The sequence below is a fragment of the Prionailurus bengalensis genome, chromosome A3, assembly GCF_016509475.1.
Source record: "Prionailurus bengalensis isolate Pbe53 chromosome A3, Fcat_Pben_1.1_paternal_pri, whole genome shotgun sequence".
Lineage (NCBI taxonomy): Eukaryota > Metazoa > Chordata > Mammalia > Carnivora > Felidae > Prionailurus > Prionailurus bengalensis.
This window is the reverse complement of record NC_057354.1, coordinates 16,769,048-16,791,715: the sequence shown is the minus strand read 5'-3', so window position 1 is coordinate 16,791,715 and position 22,668 is coordinate 16,769,048.

Sequence of the window (22,668 nt, the reverse complement as noted above, 5' to 3'; positions counted from 1 at the left end):
TCCATCGCTTTCAAGAGGTGGAGTAGCTTTGGGGAAAGCTGCCATTCACAATTGCTGGTGACGTGTCTTTTGTCATTTAACTGTTTCTAAACTTGTATGTTTAATGTAATTCCTGATATATTTGAGTTTAAATCTATTATATTGTGCTTCCTGACCTATTCTTTGGTTGATTTTTTTCTCTCTTCCTCTCTAATTTTAGATAGACAGTTTAAAAAAAATTCTTTCCATTTCCCCCAGGGTTTTGTAAGTTACACATTCTCTAATCATTAGTAGTTACTTTACAGATTGAAACATTCGTAAATAACTTACCAAGGTTTAAAGTTCACAAAAGTCTCATCCTCTTTCCAAGTAGTACAGGACTTTCTCTACATACACTTTCCTCTTGACTTATTATGTTATTATTTTAAGCCTAATTTTAAAAAGTTGCCCAGACAGCATTGCTACTGTCATTCCACACGGTCCAGGTTTGTTGCCACTTGTCCTCATGTTGACTTCTCTCTGCTGCTTGTATTTCAGACCTGCCACATGGGATCACTTGGTTTCCGTTAGAGGTTTACCTTTTAGAGTGTTCTCCTGATGAACTCTTTTGGTTTTGTTTGTCTGAAATCGTCTTTATCTTACCCTCCTTCTTGAAAAATAACTTTGTGGAGTATAGTTGTGCTATTTTCCTTTCTTCACTGAAGCGGAGTTCAGTTTCTTCCAGCTTCCACTAGGGTTGAGAATTCAGAATTCCACCACTACCTAACTTCTTGTGAAGGTAATCTGTTTCTTTTCATGTCTCTTTTAAAGAACTTTTCTTTCTCTTTAGTTTTTCTGTAGTTTCACTATCATGTTGACATGTGGGTCTCTTTTTTATTTATTCTTTGTTTTTACTTTTAGACCTCTGGAATCTGTGGATTAGTGTCTTTCATTAGTTTTGGGAAATGTTCAGCCATTGTCTCTTCAAATATTGCTTCTACCTTATTCTCGTACTTCCACTGAAATGATACATGTCACTTCCGCCAACATTTCATTGTCCTAAGTGAGCCTTCTGGCCACACTACACTCTTGGTCAAAGAGGTACAGTCCTATTGTGTACCCAGAAGGAGGAGAATAGGAACGTTGTCAAGAGTCCTAAAAGGTACCTGGCTGGCTCAGTCTGTGGAGTGTGTGACTCTTGATCTCAGGGTTGTGGGCTCGAGCCCCATGTTGCATGTAGAGATTACTTAAAAATAAAATCTTAAAAAAAAAGTCCTAAGAACGTCCTGTGTCTCCTTGTCACCAATATTTGTTTCCCTTTTCTCCACACACACATAACATACTCCCTCCATCTCCAAGGGAGAAAACCCAAAGTCCTAACTTAGAGTGGGGGATTAAACACCTTGGTCAGTGCTCACTGGGGGCTGCTTGCATTCTGGCAGGAACTTACTCTAGAATGCTGGGCATTCTAGTGCTTCCAACCAACCTGTTGCTGTGAGGAATGAGGGGCTCACGGAGTTGTGCTCACTGTACCCCCTTTACTCCCCATCCCCCTAGGGATAGCTCCTGGTATACTTTGTTGAGAAGGTGTCCTTGGTAAATTGTAACTTCCATTCCATTTATGGGATAGAGTGCCATTTTCTGTAAGCCTGCAACCCAGTATTGGAGGAGGTATGACACTGGCCCTGCTGGGAGTTAACATGTGGTTTGGTATCTGCTCTTCCATTCCCCCAAAGCCTGGCACAGTTTGTGGGCGATGCTTACAATGCTTTTTCAGTTCCTAGTCCCGTAGCCTTTTTCATGCTTATGACCAGGGCTGACCCAGACACTGAGTAATTCAGGCATGTGTAAGTCTGCAAATGGAGATGATAATGAAAGCACTTCACCCGTCATTGAAATCCACATAATAAGGAATGGGGCATTAGCTATTGCAGGCTTCTTTGTGGCCAAGTACCCATTAGTGTGGCAGGCCAGCATTTAGTCCATTATGGAGAGAGGGAAGACTGGACTTGATAATGCTTCTAATGGACATCTTGAATGGTCTGCAAGCCTGCAGCCTTCTCCCAGCATCTGTTCTGAGCCTGGGACCTGACAGGTTGCTCACCATGGAAACTTGAAGGGAGCGAGGGCTGCAGACACACCTATCTAAGCGGCACTTTCTGGGCCTGTCTGCACCTACATGACCAATAATGCAAGTGAGGTCAGATTCTGCTCATTACCCTCCCGCACTTACCATCTTGAGAGGTGCTACCGACAGATGGTAATGCAGGCATGGAGAGAGAAGGTCATGGAGCATGCAGGAATAATGTTTTCTGAAAATGAACAGTTGTGTGTGTTGGCCAGCCAAGTCATCACTTGTCATTATGGGGAGGGATGGAGCCATTAGAGGATTAGAGTCACAAGCTTGGGAGGACATCTTACATCAAGACTGGCTTCTCTCCCAGGGCTGGCATCCCTTCTGGAACATCCCTGGAGGATGGTCATATGGTGACAGGGAGCTCCCTACTCCCTAGAGAGTTTTGCTGTGGGTTTCTTACACTGAGCTGAGCCAAGCAGCCTCCTCATACCCCTTAGCATGTCAGTGTGAACTCTGTGCCCTCTGCTCTGGGAACATCCTTCAGTATGTAAGGATATCCCAAACATGCCAAACTCATGTCATGTGTATGTGGCGCTGGGGTGTGTTGTCCACTCCATTTCTGGCTCCCAGTGTCTCCCTGCATGTCCAGCAGACAGGTGTGGACAGCCTAGATAGCCCCCCTGAGAACTCGAATTCTGGCCCAGGATTTCCTCTATGCTGTCCTCTGCTGGCTGCTCTTTGCTCAAGGCTGCCCTAGTCTCAGCCCACTGGGCTCCTGCTAGCCCCTTTGACTTGAGGACTTTATTTTGAAAACCCTCCCTGTTGCGTGGTACAGTGCTGCTCAAACTGTAACATGCATATGAATCGCCTGGGATCTTGTTAAGGTGCCAGGCTGGGTGAAGTTTTTGGTTATCTCTGTCAGGTTTATGTATCATGGCTGTGCTAGATTTGTAGATGAGTTGGAGCACAGTTTATCTTTTTCTGCTTTCTGGGTAGTTAAACAGCCTAGGAACATTGTTTGAAAGTTTTTTTTTTTTTTTTTAATTTTTTTTAACGTTTATTTATTTTTGAGACAGAGAGAGACAGAGCATGAACAGGGGAGGGGCAGAGAGAGAGGGAGACACAGAATCGGAAGCAGGCTCCAGGCTCTGAGCTGTCAGCACAGAGCCCGACGCGGGGCTTGAACTCACGGACCGCGAGATCATGACCTGGGCCGAAGTCAGACGCTTAACTGACCGAGCCACCCAGGCGCCCCTGTTTGAAAGTTTTAAAGAACTTGTCTACTAAACACTCGGACTCCTAACACTTTTGAGAAATAGTTCTATGTCCATGTTCACCTTGGTTCCATGGTTTTCTGCTTCTCTTGGCAATTCTCACTTTTCTAGAAAAGTATGCTGTTAAGGACTGAATTGTGCCCCCCTGCCCCCCCAATTCATGTGTGGAGGCCCTATCTTCAATGCGATGGTTTTTGTAGGGGCCTTTAGGGAAGTAATTAAAGTTAAATGAGATATAAGGGTGGGGCCCTCATCCAATAGAGCTGGTGTCCTTATAAGAAAAGAATGAGACTGCAGAGATATCTCTCCACAGGAGCACAGAGGAGAGGCCATATGAGGACATGGTGAGGTGGCCATCTGCAAGCCGGGAAGAGAGATCCCACCAGACACCAATCCTGCCAGCACTGTGATCTTGAACTTCCAGCCTCCAGAATTGTGAGAAAATGAACTTTTGTAGTTTAAGCTACCCAATCAGTGGTATTTTGTTATGCAGCCTGAGCAGACTGATATACAGGCATTCCCCACTGAACATCCTAGATAAACTAGGATACTGTGTGTATTGTTTATCTCTTATAATTTGAAAACTCTTCTCTGCATCTTTGGTTAAATTTCCTTTACTTTTCTAATTTTCATTTATTTTTTTGTACTCTCTCTCTTTCATGCTCCCTGCCCTCTCTCTTTATTGGGATTTTACAAGTCTAGGTGTCTTATAGCTCTTTACAAGGAGCAGAGTCTTTGATTTACCAGTTCTGATTTTTATGTTTTCTAGTTCATTAACTTTTACCTTAACTTTTAATTCTTTCCCTGAGTTTATCTTGTGGCTTATTGTCCAGCTTCTTGAGTTGGATGCTTCATTTACTTTCAGTCTTCCTTATTTTATAACAAAAACGTTTAGAGCTACAGGCAGTGTTTAGTTACATTCCATGAGTATTGCTATGCAGAGATCCAATTGTCATTATGTTCTGAATGGCCTATAATTGCAGTTTTGTTCCCTTCCTTGACTTATTTAGGAATAAATTTCCAAGTGATTTAATTTTTTTCATTTATCCTTTGGTTTTTAATCTCTGTTTTTATTGCATTGTGGTCAGATAATGTGACCAAAGAGGATTGCTCATTAGTATCTCTGAGGTTTCCTTGTGGCCTTGAATGTCATCAGTTTTAGTCACTTCCTTACAGATGTTTGAATTAAATGTCTTTTCTGTTTGTATGTATTTATTACGTGAAGCTGGAACATGAGTCCTACAGGGAGCTGGAATATTATATCCCTTTCCTGGGGAATCGCCGTGTCTGTCCACATGATCCAGGAAGTTCTAGGTAAAACAGACTGTGTACCTTCATTTAGCTCAGTGTTTCTGAGCCTCAGTTTCTCTTAACGCCTCATAGTGTCTTGAACAGCCAGTTTTCCATGGAAAGTATTTCAGAGAATTTTGTTTTAAGGTCTACTCTTATTCCTTGAGGCACAACTATTTATGAAAGGTCCTAGTACTCAGGCCCCTCCCTTTGGACCTCTGAGCCCATTCTTGAGTTCCTGTTGCTTCTCTGTTCATTTTAGAGAAGGGGGCACTGCAGTGGGGGATGTCTATGTATCTCTGTAGGAAGCTGTACCAGTCTCAGCGCAGATAGGATTTGCTGTCCTTCTGTTTTGTTACCTTGGAGGCTGAATTGTCTGAAGCACCCAGCCAAGGGTTAACATCAACACCAAGCATTGGTCCCCTACAGCTGCTCTGAAGCATTAGCTTTCCTATTCCTTATTGCTTTGAGCTTGTCCATTGCATGGAGTCCTGCTGGAGATGTAGCTCTGTTTTCACTTGGGTTTCCCCAGAAGCAGAGCCTGAGATAAGGATTCAGACTCAAGTAGTGTCTTCAGGTAAGTCTCTAGAGAGCGGGGAAGTGAGATATGTCTGTATACGTATATAAATATTTTAAAAGAATGAGACAAACACTGTCATGGTATGTCTTCTGTACTTTCTAAAGCTTTCAATGCACATATTTTTCCATAATAAGAAAACCAAGCAAAAATTGTATTCAGAAAAATATATATGGAAACTAGCAAAGGCTGGCAAAGATTAAAGTGTGAGTGGCTAATCCAGCTACCTCGGTGGGCATCTGAAGGCCTTTGGGGAAATAATGGGGAATGGTACAAAACACAACCTGGAATTGCCCCACCCAAGGGGTCAGGGAGCTGGAACACGTATACCCCAACTTCCATAACACTCATCTGTTGACAGCTATGTCAGGGGGTTTATAAGCTCCTTGGCCCTTCTGACCTTCCAAGCATGGGCAGTCTTGGTACTACAAATAGATGTGGAGACTGGAGGTTAGGCAGAACATACCGGACCTTCCATATGGGAGGGGAACCCATGCATGGGACCATGCATATGGGAGGGGCGCTGACTGCCTCTGCTTCAGGGTCCCTTCAGCTTACTCACACATCTATTTCTTCTTATTTGGTGATTTACGGCACAGCCAGTCCAACAAATGTTTAATGACCAGTTCTTTAAAAAAAAAAAAAAAGTCCCCAACCTATCGCATCTGCTGATTTCCATGGTATGAACTCTCCCACTGTAGCTACCAGTGGTTTCACAAGGAGCTGACAAGATCCAGCTCTCCCAGCACACCACTAGCCAGCGCTTCACTGGGTGGGCTTTCCTAGCATTATGTCTCACTTGAAGGATTCTAGCATGTGGTCTGGGCTCCTCCCTGGTTTATATACTAATACAGATTTTTCTGTGTTTTTCCTTTGACCATTTCAGCAGGCATCTGGCAAAAAAGCAGTTAAGAGTACACCACTGTCAGTCATCTGGAAATCCTTTCACTTTTAACCTTTCCGTGGCATTTCACTGCATGTGGGCTTTTCGTAAACACACTTATGTGAGTACGGGGAGGGGAAGCCACTGCCCTTTGCTTGCTCTGACATCTCCCCGGGAGGAGCTGCTGACCACGCTGGCCAGATTGCAGATTGATAAATCCACTCTTCCTCATCTTCCGCATCCCCCCTGCCGTGTGGCAGGGTGGGGGTTGTGTGCCAGCTTCCCCTTCCTCTGCTCTCATTTTCTGATTCACCTGCTATGGGGTGCTGGGTAGCTATATACAATACAGAACACCGAGTTAAACTTGAATTCCAGATAAACAGTGACACTTTTTTAGTGCAAGTATGTTCTAAATATTGCATGGGATATGTTTATGCTAAGAAATTACTTGGTGTGTGTCTGAAATTTGCATTTAAATGGGAATCCAGTATTTTTACTTGCTCTATGTGGCAATCTAGGTACTGGTGACTTTGTTCTAGGGGTCCACTAGAATAGCTGGCTGTCAGATTTGGATTTGGGTTTTCATGGAACCTGTGGTTAGGGCTCACGCCCAATCATAATAATGTGGAAACTTGTTTACCATTTTCCTTTGTTTCTGGAGTCTGTGCCTTGGGCACTTTGTAAGGAAGAGTGGATGGCAGGGTGGGATTTAGTGTTCCTGGGTCCTCTAGCACGCTACCGTGGAACACCGGGAAAATCTCACTTTTTGGTTAAAAATTTGGATTTTGGTTTTGGATCCATCCTGAGTCTTGAATTTAATCTATGCACATTTATTGTGGCACCTATTATGTTCAGTCTTACTTCTGTCATTTTGTTAGTGCTGTTGTTTTTAATGAGCCATGTTTTCTTGAGTCAGTTTTATTTGTGGGTTAGAAGTCCTGCCTCTTGTATTAATTGTACCCAAGGTTACAAAAATCTTGGATTGCCCATCAAGTGCTTTTCCTGCCTCTCACATATCTCATGTCTTTGAAACAATTTGGGATAAAGAACCGCATGACTATGATCATGGTTATTCATAATAATTGACTACTGCTCAAAATGAGACCCAAAGAAGGAAGGTGGCAGGGAGGAAACACCCCTACTTCTCTCTTGCCTTCCAGCCTCCACTACCAGAAGCCAGCCAACAAGGGTGTCCACAGAGCCAACCTTCAGGACACAGAGCAGGGTAGGAAAATGGGTGGGTAGAGACTGGGGATGAAGAGCTGGCACACCCTTCTAACTGAACAGATGAGGAGATGGAGGCCTAGATAGGGGAAGGACTTGCCGAAAGTCTCTTAGCAACTGAAGGACAAAATGAGGGCTTTACCCCCAGACCTCTTCATTCCCATATTTGATCTCAAAACTATACTGCTTTCGGGCGCCTGGATGGCTCAGTTGGTTAAGTGGCCGACTTTGGCTCAGGACACAAGTTCAAGCCCCACGTCAGGCTCTGTGTTGACAGCTCAGGGCCTGGAGCCTGCTGCAGATTCTGTGTGTCTCTTTGCCCCTCCCCTGCTCACGCTCTGTCTCTCTCTTTCTCTCAAAAACAAATAAAAAAGCATAAAAAAATTTAAAAACAAAACAAAACACAAAAAACTGTACTGCTTTACTTCCTTGACACGTGACTGTATTTTCTCATTTTCAAACCTTATTATAAAAACAAATCAGAAAATGCAAAAGTATATGAAGAAGAAAATAGCATGTAGCGCATATCCTTCCAAATTGCTTAGCGATGCATGGACACACACATTTAATAAAACTGGGAGTGGGCTTCAGTTGGTAGGAGGTTTCAGGGTGTGGTGGAGGGGCTGCTGCCTGGAGCTGGACCACGGGGAGGCCTCTCGTTGATCAGCCATAATTATGGGGCTCCTGGCCCTGCCTTGCTGTCTCTTCCAGGCCCAGGGCCACTGCTAACATCCCAGAGCTCAGCTTCACCTCCCTTATTTTCACCTGCGCATTTGTAAATTACTTGTATTTCACTGCTTGTTTTTTATTTCTATAGTACTTTATATTGTGGGATAAAAATACAGAAAAAAACAAGGGCGCCTGTGTGGCTTAGTCGATTGAGTGGCCGACTTTTGATTTCAGCTCAGGTCGTGATCCCAGGGTTATGGGATTGAGCCCTGTGTTGGGCTCCATGCTGTGTGTGGAACCTGCTTAAGATTCTTTCTCTCTCTGTCTTTCTCTCTCCTTCCCTCCCTCCCTCTGTCCCTCTCCCCTACTTGCATGCATGTGCTCTCTCTCCAAATAAATAAATAATACAGAAAAAACATAACAGCCCATATGTACAGGTTAACATATGATTATAACTACTTCCCAGATTAAGGAAAATTGGGTTTCCCAGAAACATCCCCCCGCCCCCCATTACAGCCTTCCCCCTTCCCCCGGAAATAACCCCTATCCTGACTTTTATGATAATTTCTGTGTTATTCTTTATGGTTTTACCACCTGGGCAAGCCATTTATTTTTGGTTATAAAATGCTAATATTTTTATTTAAAAACATTTGGTAATTCTTGGCTTTTTTTTTTCACTCTTTCACATCTTCCCCACCCTCTCCCCAGCCCCTATTTATTGTAAGTGGAACTATTTTTTTTTCTATCTATTGTGGACTTGCTCCTTTATCTATCTATCTATCTATCTATCTATTTGATTTTTTAAATGTTTATTCAGTTTTGAGAGACAGAGTGTGAATGGGGAGGGACAGAGAGAGGGGGAGACACAGAATCTGAAGCAGGCTTCAGACTCTGAGCTGTCAGCACAGAGCCCGATGCGGGGCTCAAACTCATGGACCTTGAGATCATGACCTGAGCTGAAGTCGGCCGCTTAACCGACTGAGCCACGCAGGCGACCCCGGAGTTCTCTTTTTAAATGAGTTATTTCACATACATACTTTTTTTTTTTTCAACGTTTATTTATTTTTCGGACAGAGAGAGACAGAGCATGAACGGGGGAGGGGCAGAGAGAGAGGGAGACACAGAATCGGAAACCGGCTCCAGGCTCTGAGCCATCAGCCCAGAGCCTGACGCGGGGCTCGAACTCCCGGACCGCGAGATCGTGACCTGGCTGAAGTCGGACGCTTAACCGACTGCGCCACCCAGGCGCCCCTCACATACATACTTTTAAAGAAAAAATTAAGTGAAAGTAATTCAGGTAGGATATGAGATGGGCAAAATGCTGAAGGTGTTACCCAAAAAACCTGAAGTTTGGAAAACACTGTGCTTCATTTATGAAGAGAAAAAAGCCCCGGAGAAGTCTTTGAAGAGTCAGGGACCAGACGCAGGTGCTGTGTCCCCGGGCAGAGCTGGGCCCCAGTCGTCAGCAGCTGTGGGGTGCACCAACAGCGAGTGCCCTCTGGGAAGCCCGGCAGCTCCAGTGCCACTATGACCGCCAGAGGGCAGTACGGCCCCAGTTTCTGCAGCAGCTTCGCCAGCAAGTTAGCAGCCTGGGGGGGGGGGAGGGTTAGGCGGCTCCTCTGCCTCCCAAATGCGGGTTCTTCTGGATTCACCCTAGTCTAGGGATCCTCAAACGGAGGTCTGGGACACGCTCCCTTCAGAATTACCTGGGTGCTTGCTAACCAGGTTTGGGGTCCTTCTTGGACCCATGGATCAGCACCTCTGAAGCTCCAGGTGTGTGGGATGGGGGGTCCGGTTAGGACAGCAAGGTTAGGAGGCCTGGAGAGTTTTGAGAACTTTTGCTCCACTCATCAGTCTTCTAGGGTCAGGGTTTGGGGCTGGTGTGTGTGTGTGTGTGTGTGTGTGTGTGTGTGTGTGTGTGTTGGTTGGGGGTGGGGCGGAACAGAAGATTATCACACAGTGTAAGTAGGGTTGAGTGTTGGGGGGCTTGGGCTTGCATTTTAGCTTCATTACTTACCTGGATGGGTGACAAGGTTTTGGATTTTTTTGGTTTTTCTTGGGTTTTGTATAGTATTTCTCAACTGTTCATTGTCCATCATCTATCCAGTAATAGTAACTAAACTCATATTATGTGTACTTTCCAGGTGTGGGGATATAGTGGTAGATAAGACAGACACTGTCCCTGCCTTTCTAGAGTTCATGCTTTTGTGGGGAGTTAGATAATAGCAAATAATCCCACAAATATGGAACTACAAATTGTAATAGCTGCTTTGAAGGAAGAGGAACTTCCTCAGGGTGCTATGTGAGTGAAGAAGAACTACAGGAGTATGGGGGAGGGTGTGAGGGATTCTTCCCTTAGGAAATTATGCTTGAATTGAGATCTGAAGGGTGACTAGGAGTTAAGAGGCGGGAAGAGTTTTTTCAGGTAGGAGACTCTGCATGTGCAAAGGCCCTGAGATGAGAACCAGCTCACTGCCTTTGAGGAACTTCAAGAAGGTGGCATGGCTGGAGTGCAGGGAGAAAGGGGGAGAGTGGCTGCATGTGGGGTTTGGACAGTAGACAGGGACCAGTACCCTCAGGTTCTCAAATTTCTCATCTTCAAAATGGGGCAGTAAAGTTTATCTTGCAAAGATGATTAAATATAATGATGAGTGCCAAGTGTCTAGTCTAGTGCCTAGTACACAGGTGGTGTCAGAGATGTGAATGTGTGTGGAAGGAAGGCACCTGGGTGGGGGTTGGGGGGGCACAGCCTGGTTAAAGAGTGAGCCGTGGGGAAGTCCTGTGCAGGTGCAGGGACCAGAGCTGTCTCAGTTAACTGCAGGGACCAACTGAGAAGCATATTTTAACCACGGTGAAAATTACCGTTGGCATCACTCTCTTGTTAAAAACAAAGTGAAATTGGAGAACATACTGTTGTCTTCAACTAAGCCAAGATGACTAATTATTAGACTCATTTTCTAAAGCTTACCATATACAGACATGTGATAAGCTGGAGAGAGGAGAGTTTGGAAACTGGATTCATTCTGAAACCCCGTAGATGAGGCTCGTATGAGGTTTCTGTGCATAATGACTGTGAACATTCAGTTTAACTCAGCTGTCACCACAGGTGTGATACAAAACAAAATGTTTTGCAAGAGCTCTAAAGAGCATCTTGGGGCAGCTCACGGCAGCGTCCAGGGGATCTCTGCCAAATTGTAAAGGGTAGGAAAGTGGGAGCTGGTGTTAGGTTGGGAGGGAGGATCAGACCCTGAGTCCTAGCTATGGTTTTGACCCTTGGTGACCACATGGTCCTGACTAACTTCCTCCTTCTTTTGGGGCTTAGTGTCCCCATCTGGAAAAGGAAGGGCCAGACCAGATGATCATTAAGGATCTTTCTACTTTGTTGTATGATATTTACTGATGGTGTGATCATGGAAACTTTGCTCTGGGACCTTGCTCTGCTCACTGTTACATCCTCAGGGCCAGGACCAGTGCCTGGGCCCTGATAGGACATCAGTAATAATGGCTGAATTGAATGAAGGACTTTTAAAAAAGATTTTATTTTTAAGTAATCTCTACCCGTAACATGGGGCTCAAACTCACAACCCATAGATCACGAGTCACGTGTTCTCAGTTCTCACCTGACTGAGCTAGCCAGGTGCCCCCAAATGAAGGACTGAATGAAGGAATGAACTGAGCTTTCATTTGATAAGCATTTTTGGCTATGACAGGAGCACTTGCTAAAAGTTTCACAAGTCACATTTTCTGGCTTCCTTGTTGAGTATGTATTGAAGTCATTCACATGACAGATTCAAACTGCAGTATAATATGATGTTCCTTTTCAGTGTGGAGTCTACCTCACTTTCCTGGATGCCTTCACTTCCTCTTCACTTCCATTACCGACATAAGAAATTGAATTTATTTTCAGTGCCATTTTTACACAAAAACAGAGTTTCATCACTTCTTGGGAGTGGCTGGGGACTCCTAAGGACCAAGAAAGAACAATAGAGCCCTGTTGAGATGCATTGGGTGGTGGACTTGGCTCATTCATTGGCTAAGGGATTCATCTTCAATACCTTGTATACCCAGTTCCACAGGACACATAATTTGAATTCATTCCTCAGTGAATAACAATAACAATAACAATCACAATAACAAGTGATCTTGTGTCCTGGTGTTTGCGAATGGCTTACAAATGATTATTGTTGACTTCCGTCAATGCCAAGTAGTCTATGGGGTTTATTAGTCTCTGCTTGAGAGACCTTAGTGTCTTCCAGGCTTCCGTGGCCCATCCCATCCTAAGTTCTCTTTGTTTATTCATAGTTCTAGAATCCCAACCACCAGGTTTCTCACCCAGGCTCATTCTGTCACTGGGAGGAGAGACATTTCACTAGATGTTAGGTAGTCAGATGGCTGTGTCTCCTCCCCTAGTGTTCTTGTGAGCTAAGCTTTTAGCCTTGTTGCCTCTTGCCCTTAATTTCTCCCTCATGTTGTAGGAAAGTAGACAAAAGGAAACTATCACCTGAGGTCAGGATTGAAAACAGTTTTTGGTACTTTTCACACTTAGGAAGGATTTCTCCTCCAGCTTTATCTGTGGTCTCCTCTGTTCTGGCAGCCTGCATTGAGCCTTACTGTGTGGACCATGGCCCGTCATAGGATACTGGAATGAGCAAGGCAGAACTCTTGCCCCTCATGACTGTGCAGTCCAGAAGGGAGGTGGGACAGGCATGACAACACTTCCAGAGTAAAGAGAGTGACATGTATGCCAGGAGAGCGAAGAGAGGGAGCTGTGATTGCGGCTAGGGTGGGGTCAGGGAATGACATACAGTGTTCATAAAAATGAACACATTAATATGTAAAAAAATATAGAAGTTACAATAAAAAAGACCCTCACTCCCTCAAAAAAAAAAAAGAAAAGAAAGAAAGAAAGAAACCCACCATTCAAGAGCACCTGGTGGCTTAGTTGGTTAATCATCCGACTCTTGGTTTCGGCCCAGGTCATGAACTCACAGTTCGTGAATTCAAACCCCACATCGGGCTCTGTGTTGAGAGAGACTGCCTGGGATTTCTCTCTCCCTCTCTCTCTGCTCCTTGTCTGCTTGCATATACTCTCTCTCTCTCAAAATAAATAAATATTAAAAAAAAAAAAACCCACCATTCAAACTGTTTCTATGTGAATGGGGTGCCTGGGTAGCTCAATCGGTTAAGTGTCCAACTCTTGGTTTTGGCTCAGGTCATGATCTCATGGTTTGTGAGGTGGAGTCCCATGTCAGGATTCTCTCTCTCTGCCCCTCCCCCCACACATGCACCATCCCTCAAAATAAATAAATAAATAAATAAATAAATAAATAAATAAATAAGAAAAAACCCACAACTATTTCTTTTGAATTTTTTTTTTCCAACATTTATTTATTTTTTTGGGACAGAGAGAGACAGAGCATGAACGGGGGAGGGGCAGAGAGAGAGGGAGACACAGAATCGGAAACAGGCTCCAGGTTCCGAGCCATCAGCCCAGAGCCTGACGCAGGGCTCGAACTCCCGGACCGCGAGATCGTGACCTGGCTGAAGTCGGACGCTTAACCGACTGCGCCACCCAGGCGCCCCAACCCACAACTATTTCTATGTGGAGTTTCTAGACGGAGAGGTAGATAGAAATACTTTTATAAAATGGGGTACTTTTGAAAACAAAAGTCATTAAATGTAATTTTATTTGATATTAACAGAAGAAAAGGAAACCAGTGAAACCAAAGGAATTTTTGAACTTTGAGCAAGTATTTCATCACCAGTGTAATTGTTTCCTAAAAGATCCCACTGGATGCCTGGGTGACTCAGTCGGTTGAACAGCCTACTCTTGATTTTGGCATAGGTCATGATCTCACAATTTGTGAGATTGGGCCCTGAGTCTCTCTCTCCTTCTCTCCTTCTCTCTCTGCCCCTCCCTGCTTGCATGTGCATGATTTCTCTCAAAATAAATAAACTTTAAAAAATACATATATTTTATCATAAGCACATTTAGCAATGGTATTCTTCTAAGATAAAATACTTCAATTAATCCAATGATAGAATTTTTGAGAGACCAACATAAAATTGTCCATTAAATCAGAAGACATGGGCAGATTCTGTGAAAAGTCTGTGACTAACTTTTCCATTCCTTCCCTAATCCATTTTTCACAGAGCAGCATCCAGTCCGTTCTGTGAGCTTTGACAAATGCACAGTCACGTAATCACCCTACAGTCAAGATGCAGAAATCCCCCTCCCCCCTGGCAAATCTCTGTGTCCCTTTGCAGTCAACTCCTCCTTCCACACCTGGACCTTGGCAAACACTGATCTGTTTTCTATACCTACAGTGTCACCTTTTCCAGAAAATCACAAAACTCATACAGGAGATAGCTTTTTGACTTTTTTGTCACTTAGCATAATGCATTTGAGATTAACCATATTGTGTGTTGCAGTAATTCACTCCTTTTATTGCTAAGTCCATTGTATAGATGTACCACAGTTGGTTGATCTGCTCACCAGTTAAAGGACATTTGGGTTCTTTCCAGTGTCAGTCAATTTGAGTAAAGCTGCTCTAAACAATTGCATACAGGGTTTTCTGTGGCCACAACCTTTCCTTTGTCTCAGGCAAGTACGGCTGGGAATGGGATTATCTGGTTGAATGGTAAGTGTTTGACTGTATAGGAAACTGCCAAACTGTTTTCCTAGGGAACATTTTGCATCTCCGCCAGTAATGTAGGAGAGGTCCAGTTGCTCTGTGTCCTTTCCAGCACTTGGCTTTGTCAATTTACAGTCTGTTCATTCTAGTAGATATGTAGCAACATTTCATTGTGCTTTTAATTTGCAGTTTCCCCAAAAGAACCATGTGTTCTTAAAATCTTCTGATCTGTGGTCAGATGCATTATCTACTGTGCCCCTGGCCACGTACTGAGAATCATGCATCCCTAAATGACATGTGTACCTGTTAATATGGATAGATGGGTGGACTCCTTGTTTTATAAAGAATAGGACACTAACCTTCTCCTGCTTCCTTTCCCTTCATCCTTCATCTCTGTATCATTCTATATTGCTAAGTTTTAAAACATTTGTATTTCTTTGAAATCATATCTGAACATTGGTATAAACCCTAATTTTAAATGGATTCATTGCTCGTGCTCAGTCCTTTGCCATGATGTCTTCCTCTCCCTCCCTGAGTTTCTACTTTTTATTTATCTTTTCATTTGCTGGATTTTATTATCAAGTAGTTTTCACAAGAGAGATTCATAACAGTCTGAGTTAGCTAATATTTGCGAGTGTCTGCCTGTTGCCTTTATACTTGAACGACATCTATGCAGGACAGAATGATCTTGGCTCACAACACCTCTTTTAATCGAAAATACCCATTTTCCCAATATCTTCTGGCTTTGACTAGCACCTAATAGAAGCCTGAATCCAGCCTGATGCTTCTTCTCCTTTGCAGATGATTTGCTCTTTCTGCCAGAATGCCTAAAGATTTATTACTCAAAGTTTGTTTTTCTTTTTCTAAAAATATTTTCTATTTTTAAAAAAGAATAAATGCACATAGATTAAAAAGTCAAATTGTACTTCCCAGGAAAATCAACTCTTTCCTCTTGCCTTTCTTCATTCTTGCCAACTTCTTCCAACTCTTGAAGCTGTTTCTTTTAGTTTTACATCTGTATTTCTAAATAACAGGGTTACATTCTATAAGCCCTGGGTGAGTTTGGGGAGAGGGGTTTGCTGGTTGGTGGGCTTCACTCTGGGGTAAAGGGGCAGGGGACAAGGTGTGCCACCAGGAGACCTCAAATATGGATATCTCCAAGTCTTTTCCATCTAGCTGGTTTCTTCCAGGCTAGAGGAGTTGCTTGCTCCCCTGTACAAGGGCACCAGCCTGTTCTGGGGCTGAGTGGGGAAAGGACTTCTCTGTGTTGCATTGTTCAGTGTGCACAGTTGGCACTTCATTCTGGTGATTCTGGCACAGCACCTCATACCCTCCGCTAGCAGTGACTGATGTTTATTTTTGAGCCTCTGGTTTCAACCTCCCAAGGGAGTAAACTCCCCACCTTTTTTCCTGAGTAAGAGGCATCATCTCCTAGCTTTGCAGAGTCAGGAAAGGAGGCTGGCGTTCTAGATGCTTGTTGTACTGACTCTTGGGCACTCCTGTTTCAGCATCTCTTGTACCTCAGCCTTCAGGGGTATTCTGGTTGATTCAGAATTCTGTGGCTCAAGTCCATTTTCTCTTTGCTGGTTTCCCCACCCTGCAGACCCCACACATAGGTCTCAGTTTTTTCTTTTCCTGGGTTAGTCACCACTCATCCATTTATGTTTTATCTTCCAAATTTTGATGACATCTGTCCTCTGCTGTCATCTCTTCTCTTATATTTGGTCTTGAGAATTTATGCCCTTAAAATATTTGTATTATTATATAGTTTTGTAGCAGAGAGCACTTATGTGAAATTTTCTTCTGGATTTGGGGTTGTGTTTTCTTCTAGACTGGATTCTTTGCCTTTGGGTGATTCTTTTTCTTGGGGTGTCAGTTGATATGTTTGCATAGTTGGCATCTGTTTCTTGTGCTCAGGCATTTCTGTCCAGGTATTCTCTTTGCTGTTATGTAGTGTGATTTTGGACTCATCTCAGCATTATCCGAGGCAGGTTTGTGTACAGTCCTTGGAAAAAAAAAATACCTGGGGCTGTTTTCTCTCTTACCTCTGAGATTTTGTTAGTACATTATGCTAGGGTACACCTCCTTGGGGAGAAGGATTACTTTTCTTTGAAATGTAGGACGGTTAATACTCACTGCCCACAGCTTTGCTGGGGGAGAGGTAGCAATAAAAGTCATTCCCAACACCCTGAAATTAATAAATGAAGGTGGTAGGGAGCTCCCTGTGGGGCAGCTGATGGCTGAGTCAGGTTGGTGTGATGAAGGGAGAGGATGAGGTCCCCTAAGCCCATCCCTGGTCCCTAAATGGCCATCGTGAGAGTGAGTAGGTAGGATGGGAGTGGGGTGGCCCAGTCTGGAAATGCTGGCAGGGGATGAGTGGCCTCGTGGCTGTTTCTGGAATGTATGCCAGGATCAGGATCCTGCAACTGAGAATCTGGCAGGCTCTGACTGGTGGCCAAAGAGTCCAACTCCAATCTGAGGTCAAGTCACCAGGGATCATTTATTGATGTTTCTGGGGAGAAATGAGAAGGAATACATCAATTGAATAAGATGATGTTCGTTTATTACATCCATGATGTCTTTCAAGGCTTTGAAAAACACCCTCTTTTGTCTAATTAGTCATTGTGACCATGTCTCCATGGAAACCATTATGTTTGTACTCACAATAGACACGTGTGCATCCATTAAAGGGACACAGTTGCCAAATGTGAGCTATGGACTCAGGGCGGAGTGGCTTTGTACCGCACAACCATCAGGGCTGCTGCAAAAAGTGTCAGAAAACAAGCAAATGGCTGTTCTATCCGTGAAGGGAGATGCTCTCCGGTGTCAGGCCTAGGAGTTAGGGGAGCGTGAAACCAGGAAAATGGAATGCTCATGCTCAGGGTGAAAGCCTAAAGGGACAGAATTCTTTTTTCTTTTTTAACCCATGTCAAGGATTTTTTTTTAACCCATTAATTACTGAAGGAACCAGGAAGATATTAAAAACTGGTTCAGAAGAAAATCCAGAGCTCAGATGTGAACTTTCCAGGGAAATGGAAATGAATTGGTTAATAGGTACAAACTTGGCTTCTTCCAAGAGGGCTAAGGCAGGCAGTAAAGTTTAGTTTTTTTGTTAAAAATATACTGAGAGCTAATAAGTGCCCGGTGGAGGTAAGTGAGTGCTCTGTCGGAGGGTAGACAGGCTGGGGTGAGGAACTAGAGCAGGGCCCTGCTACCCAGGCCTGGGCGGTTTGGAGGGCTGGGCATAGGGGAGCTGCCAGGGGAAGAGGCTGCCTGGGTCCCATCCTGCTTGTGTTAGTGTTCCTAGCACCCAGTGCAAGCCCAGCATCAGGTAGGTGTACCGCTCACCTTGGAGCATGAGGGGAAGGGAGGGAGCCCTTCAGGAGGGTGGAGTCAGAGTCACCTGGGAAATCCCAAGATAACAGGACCCCAGCTCTGCCATGGCGCCGGGCATGGAGGGAAACCGTTCCCTCCCAGGTATCACTGCCTCAGCTCTGAGAGCTGCGAAGGGCTTTATTTCTCCTGGTTCCTTTGTCTTGTGGAGTTTCAGGACTACAATAAACCTGAGCTAGCTTGTCAGGTACTGACCATCAGCACAAGCTACAGGAACACGATGAGAATGAAGCCCTCAGGCCCCAACCAAAGACTTTTTACTGAAGCAGTCAAAAGGGGGAAAAACTATTAGAGTGGCACTTAGAGATCTAGAAACTTTATGTCTGTGGGCCTAGGGAGCAAACAAGTGCAGTTATCACAGATATTGTATCACAATACAGATACATCTGTAAACTCACTCACTGGCAAGTCCACGTTCATAACCATTATCTCTTGTTTTGCACACAATTCTAGTAGCCCTAATATTTTTGGCTTCCTGGTCATGGTGGATTAGAAACAACAGAAGAGCCATTGGTGCGACCTGTTGGCAAGCACATTCGTACCAGCAAGTGGGAACGGCTGAGAGCTGGACAGGTCAGGAACTGGAGACACATAAAAACAGTCACGAGAGGCTGGGACATAGCATGCTGGGCCATTCGGTGTGGGAGCAAAAAGCTCCCTGCTCGCTCCTGGCGGAGCCCACTATTGACCGTGCTTCTCTTAGCAATAGCCTTGAGTCATCCAGGAAAGAGGTTCTTGCCAACAGCAGGAGTTTGGGACTGTAAAGTTCTGGGTTCGATACTCCACTCACTGTTTGTGGGCCTCCGGGCAAATCACTCAAAATAAAGCCTTCATCTTAGAATGTTGGGACGATCACAGGACCTTGTGAGGTACATAATAAATGCTCATTAAAAATTAATTGTAGTAGGGGCACCTGGGTGGCTCAGTTGGTTAAGCGTCTGACTTCAGCTCAGGTCGTGATCTCCCGGTGTGTGAGTTTGAGCCCTGCATCGGGCTCTCTGCTGTCGGCCTGGAGGCGCTTCAGTTCCTCTGTCTCCTTCTCTCTCTGCCCATCCCCCACTCGTGTGTGCTCGCTCTCTCGCTCTCTCAAAAATAAATAAACATTAAAAATACGTATATTAAAAAAAACAAATGAGCTGCTATTAGCAGAGTGGTGAATGATGGTCATATATAGGCCACAACATGGGCGAATCTCAAAAACCTCGTGATGAAGGAGAGAAGCCAGGCACAAAAGAGGACCTGCTATATGGCTCCATCTGCAGAAGTCACAAAAACAGGCAAAACTAATCAATGATATTAAACGTCACGATAGTGGCCATGAGGTGTAGTGCCTTTTCTGTTGTAAAGTAGATGCAGAAATTCCCATAAAACAAACATGCAGCAACTTAGTGGATTGTGATGAGGCCACCTGAGAAGCTACTGTCAAAGTCTCATTCCTCCTGCCAGATGTTTTGCTTCTCGATCTAGACGTTGGTTCCTCAGGGGTGTTCAGTTTATGAAACGGGGAGATGTGTGCTCAAGATGGATGCCCTTTTCTGTATGCATATTATGCTTCCATAGAAAGTGTAAAGTGCCAGCTGTAATTATGACTCTTCATATTACTATTGTACTAACTTCTTTGGACCTCACGCTCTTCATCTGTACAATGGGGATAATAATCCCTTCTTTGCAGGATTGTTATAAGATGTAGTGTTCACAGCACGTTCATTCATTAGTCCATTCAAAACACATTTACTGAGTGCCTGTGGGCCCAGGACTGCTCTGGGGGCCGGTGATAAGCTGTGAGCCAAACAGACAATAATCATGGGGCTTATGTGTTAGTGACAGGGAAGACACATGCTAGGCATTCACTTGAAGGGACCTATTACATTTTGATAGTGCCCTCTGGTTTAGAAAACCAAATCCTGGAACACCTCTCCATCCCAAATGGTTGAGATTTTTTGTTGGTTTGGTTTGTTTGGTTTTGATTTGGATCTTTTAATTAGCTTCACTTGTTATGAAATCTTGGTTTGAACCAAGCCCCACCAACGAAGGTGTATATATGCTACACTGAGAATTTCTGCCTTTTCTGGAATTTCTGGGTACAGTTGAATTGTGAATTAGAGCAAACCATCCTTCATGAACCTACAGTGTTGGGGGCTGAGGGAAGGCTATCCCGGTAAAGAAATGCCTTCTCCTTCCTGCTTTGAGGAACTTAGGTTTCTAGGCCCTGAACCCTGCAGGCAGGAAAGCGTTAAGAAAGAAATGTGCATTTCCACTGAACAAGAAAATCAACTTAGAAAAGAAATGTGTATTGGAAAATATCTATTTGCCTGCAAAATAATGTAAAAATAATGAGCTCCTATTCCCCTTTGATGTGCAGCGCACGCTTTTAAGGAAAGATTCTGCATTTCTGAGATACTGGGCCTGGCGTGTAATGAAGTGGTTGTTATGGCAACAACTTTCAAAAGCAAGTATTTTCTGAGAGATGTGCTCCACACAGCCAGCGTGAGAGAGGAAAACATGAAAACAGAGACAGGGAGATGAGCTCAACAGAAAGCATGAGATGCCAAGAGCTGCATTCTGTGCCTGAGGGGGAGGGAAGTGCTCCCCTCATCACCACCCTGGCCTGGCTTTGCAAACTGCAGGGGAAGCCAGGCCCCTGCCCTGGAAGGGGTCCCCATGAGGAATGGGGGTGGGAGACAGGGTTTGGGGCTGAGGCGTCGTCTCTTACTTGGAGATGCAGCCTCAGTCTGGGGGCTGCGTGACCAACTGCTCTCCATGATCCCCTCCAAGCCGGCCTCCCAGCCTCAGCCTCAGCCCCTGCCACCCTTCTGTCAGCTCCCTCCTGGCCTCCATGCTCCAGGGTACCAAAGGCCCCCATTTATTCCAGAGCTCAGTCTTCCCACTGACACTCGGTTGAAGGGACCTCCCACTCACTCTACTCCCTTTGCGTCCCTGGGGGCCCTGCCAACCCAGTGCCCAGTGTGTGCAGACATGATGCCGAGAGCTGGTATTCATCGTCTCTTCTGTCTTCACGGCAAGCCCCAGTGCCTAGAACAGTGCCTGGCACAGAGAGGCTGCTCAGTCTCTGTTGTTGAGGAATGGATGGTCCTTCTCTGGAGCTACAGCTATTGTCCCCATTCTACAGATGAGGAATTGAAGCTCAGAGATGTTAAGTGACTTGCCCAAGCCCTGAAGACCGTGAGCAGAGGAGCTGGGCCGCCCACACTCCTGCATGGCACTATCTCTCAGTACCCCCCACTTATCAGCCTCCCTGTCTTTGTTCATGTTGTGTTTCTGCCTGGTAACCCCTTCTTGTGTCCTGCAAGGCCTAGCTCAAAGGCCACCTTGACCGTGATGTTTTGAGAAAGCCACCTCTAAACTAGATCCTTGGGTGTGTCAAAGCCCAAAGATAGGACCCTCACAACTTGCTGTTGAGTCTGGGCAGAGCTGCTTCTGGGCTCGGTGTCTGTCTGTTCACCACTCTCCCCACAATGCCTGGCGTAGGGAAGGTATTTGGCAGCCTTTAGTTGAATAAAAGAAACTTTAGAACCCAGATAGTCCTGGAAATCCTGTTGGGTCAGTTGCCAGGTTTCTGAGATCCTGGGAGCTCCCCTGGCCAGAGCTGAATCCTGCTCCCATCCACCCCAGCTCACATTTGTGTGTGTGTGTGTGTGTGTGTGTGTGTGTGTGTGTGTGCCCATTCATCTGCAAATGCATGTGTGCATGGCCTCTTTGAGGGGGATTTGCTCTAAAAGGGTCTGGGGCTACATGTGTGTGTGCTTATGCACTGGGCTGAGGGAGAAGGGGGTGTGCATAAGGCTTTGAGGGTATCTCTTCTCTAGAGGGGCATGTGTCTAGATGTGTGTGTGTGTTTCATATGCATGTGTGAGACTGTGCGTCAGTGTGTGCACTCCTGGTCTTGATGTAGGATGTGTGTGTGCGCGCGTGTGTGTGTGATATGAAGGAGTGTGCTGCAGAGAGATGTGGTATAAATATGTGTGTAAGGCATGTGGCTGGGGATGTATGGGTGGATGCATGGGGAGAGGGGTGTATGCATTCAGGGGCTGCTGCATTTACCAGGCAGAGGCAGAAGGAGCCCACAGAAGATGGGTTGTATTTTCAGTTCAAGGCTTCTGGCTAACCTGCAACCACAGAGAGAAGACTCTGCCATCAGACTGTCTTCTGGATCATAAAATGGGAGAGAGCTGGAAACAGCTTTGGAAGTCACCTTGTTCTATCCCTTCTGTTGCACCTCATGAAAAACAGAGAGGGGAAGCAACCTCCGGAGGTCACACAGCGTACTCAGGATGAAGCTGGAACTTGGACTTGTATCTGGGTCTGGGCTCCCTCATGCCCCCAGGCTGCTGCCAGGTCCCTGGGGAGGAGGGAGAGGGTTAACCACAGAGTAATTAATATCAGGCACCAGAGTATTCTACAATTCCATTCCCACTTTAATTAGGGGAACTTTTTTTTTTTTAATAGAAGTCTTTGTTGTGTCAATTAGTTGATTGACTATCACTGGTTTCTAGGTTAGGGAAACTTGATCTGCAGTGAATGAATTTGTTTATCAGGGAAAAGGAGCCAGGGGATGGAAAAAGAAATTCAATTAAGTGTCAGGCTGCTGAGTGACAGGTTGCATTTGATAGGACTTTTAGCTTAATTGCTTGTATTTCATTAAGAGATTTATTTATCAAGAGAATTCT